The sequence below is a fragment of the Drosophila subpulchrella genome, unplaced genomic scaffold (assembly GCF_014743375.2).
Source record: "Drosophila subpulchrella strain 33 F10 #4 breed RU33 unplaced genomic scaffold, RU_Dsub_v1.1 Primary Assembly Seq43, whole genome shotgun sequence".
In the NCBI taxonomy this organism is placed as follows: Eukaryota; Metazoa; Arthropoda; class Insecta; order Diptera; family Drosophilidae; genus Drosophila; species Drosophila subpulchrella.
This window is the reverse complement of record NW_023665646.1, coordinates 240228-242778: the sequence shown is the minus strand read 5'-3', so window position 1 is coordinate 242778 and position 2551 is coordinate 240228.

Genomic DNA, 2551 nt, shown 5'->3' with positions numbered 1-2551 from the left:
AAGTGTGGGCGCCACAGGCTTGGGCGGTTTGTGGGCGTTAGAGTGGGCGTGGCAAACTTTTTTTTAAATCAATCGATAGGTATTGACGAGACCAATACATTTCAGTTTAAATTTGTAATCTACCATGAAAATTGTGGGCGCCACAGACTTGGGCGGTTTGTGGGCGTTGGAGTGGGCGTGGCATATTCGCGTAATAAACTTGCGCTGCGCTCAAGCCTACGGAATCTAAATCTGAAATCTCGTTTCTCTATCTTTGATATTTTCCGAGATATTCGCGTTCATATTTACGATTTTTTGAAGTTTGTGGGCGGTTTGTGGGCGTTAAAGTGGGCGTGGCAAACTTTTTTTTAGGTCAGTCGGTAGGTATTGATGAGAACAATACATTTCAGTTAAAATTTTTGTTCTAGCATCAAAACTGTAGGAGCCACAGTTTTGGGCGGTTTGCGGGCGTTAGAGTGGGCGTGGCACTCTTTTGAAACAAACTTGCGCTGCGCAGGAATCTCAGGAATCTGCATGCCTAATCCCAGTATTGTAGCTCTTATAGTTTCCAAGATCTCAGCGTTCATACGGACAGACGGACAGACGGACAGACGGACATGGCTAGATTGACTCGGCTAGTGATCCTGATCAAGAATATATATACTTTATGGGGTCGGAAACGCTTCCTTCTGCCTGTTACATACTTTCCGACGAATCTAGTATACCCTTTTACTCTACGAGTAACGGGTATAACAAGGAAGAACGCCTCGACTATCAGAACCCGTTACTCAGCTAAAGGGACCAAAGGAAAATGGAGATAAGCAAGCAGCAAATGCGCCACCTACCGGCGGTAGACAGATTTAAGCGTTGTGGGCGTTAGAGTGGGCGTGGCAAAGTTTTTTTAAATCAATCTATAGGTATTGACGAGACCAATACATTTCAGTTAAAATTTTTTATCTAGCACGACAATTGTGGGCGCCACAGGCTTGGGTGGTTTGTGGGCGTTAGAGTGGGCGCGGCAAACTTTTTTTAGATCAATCGATAGGTGTTGACGAGACCAATACATTTCGTTTAAAATTTTTTATCTAGCATGAAAATTGTGGGAGCCGCAGATTTGGGCGGTTTGTGGGCGTTAGAGTGGGCGTGGCATATTCGCGTAACAAACTTGCGCTGCGCTCAAGCCTACGGAATCTAAATCTGAAATCCCGTTTCTCCATCTTTGATATTTTCCGAGATATCCGCGTTCATATTAACGATTTGTTGAAGTTAGTGGGCGGTTTGTGAGCGTTAAAGTGGGCGTGGCAAACTTTTTTTATGTCAATCGGTAGGTATTGATGAGAACCATTCATTTCAGTTAAAATTTTTGTTCTAGCATGAAAACTGTAGGAACCACAGTTTTGGGCGGTTTGTGGGCGTTAGAGTGGGCGTCGCACTCTTCTGAAACAAACTTGCGCTGCGCAGGAATCTGCATGCTTAAACCCAGTATTGTAGCTCTTATAGTTTCCGAGATCTCAGCGTTCATACGGACAGACGGACATGGCTAGATCGACTCGGCTAGTGATCCTGATCAAGAATATATATACTTTATGGGGTCGGAAACGCTTCCTTCTGCCTGTTACATACTTTCCGACGAATCTAGTATACCCTTTTACTCTACGAGTAACGGGTATAAAAATTTGTAAACAGAAGCAACCGGACAGCCAAACACTGTCCTATATTACAAAAATTACACGCAGCGCGGCGGAAAACGCGGACGAGGAAATTACAGAGGTAACTTTCGTAGTCGTAATAATAATTACAACAACAATAGTACCCAAAACAATACTGGACGAGGCCAATATAGAGGCCGTGGCAACTCGATTCGAGGCCACAACAATAATAACCAAAATAATATCCGAGTATCCAATAGTACATCGGGAAACTCACAAAACCCTTTAGATATTCAACAGTAGAAAATGTAAGGGTTCATACCGTTAATCTCAGTCAGAACATATTTGTATCATTAAATCATGTGACTACAGGAAAAAAACTTGTCCTTTTAGTGGACACAGGTGCAGTTATTTTAGTAGTTAAAGAAAATTCTGATGTCTTTCATGACATACAAGATAATTATATTATAGGCATAAGAGGAATAAGTTAAGAGGTAACCAAATCCAAGGGGCTAACTTCTATTGAAATACAGACCACTAAGTACATAATGCAACACGATTTTCATATCGTGGACATTTCGCTATCCCTTGTGATGGAATTTAAGGAATCGATTTTATAAAAAAATACAACTGTCAATTAGACTTCAAGTCATCTGAAGATTGGCTTATAATTAGACCTAATAACTTTAAATTTCCAATTTATGATCCAATAACATACAGTTCTGGCAACAACTGAATACATCTGCCAGCAAGATCCCAAGTTATTAGAAAAATTCAACTAAATTCTAAAGAAGACAATGTATTGATTCCAAATCAAGAAATTAAGCATGGTATTTATATAGCAAGCACCAAAGCAACATCTAAAAACGCTTTCATAAAACTACTCAATACCACAAATAAAGATCAAGTAGTCAGTACAAATA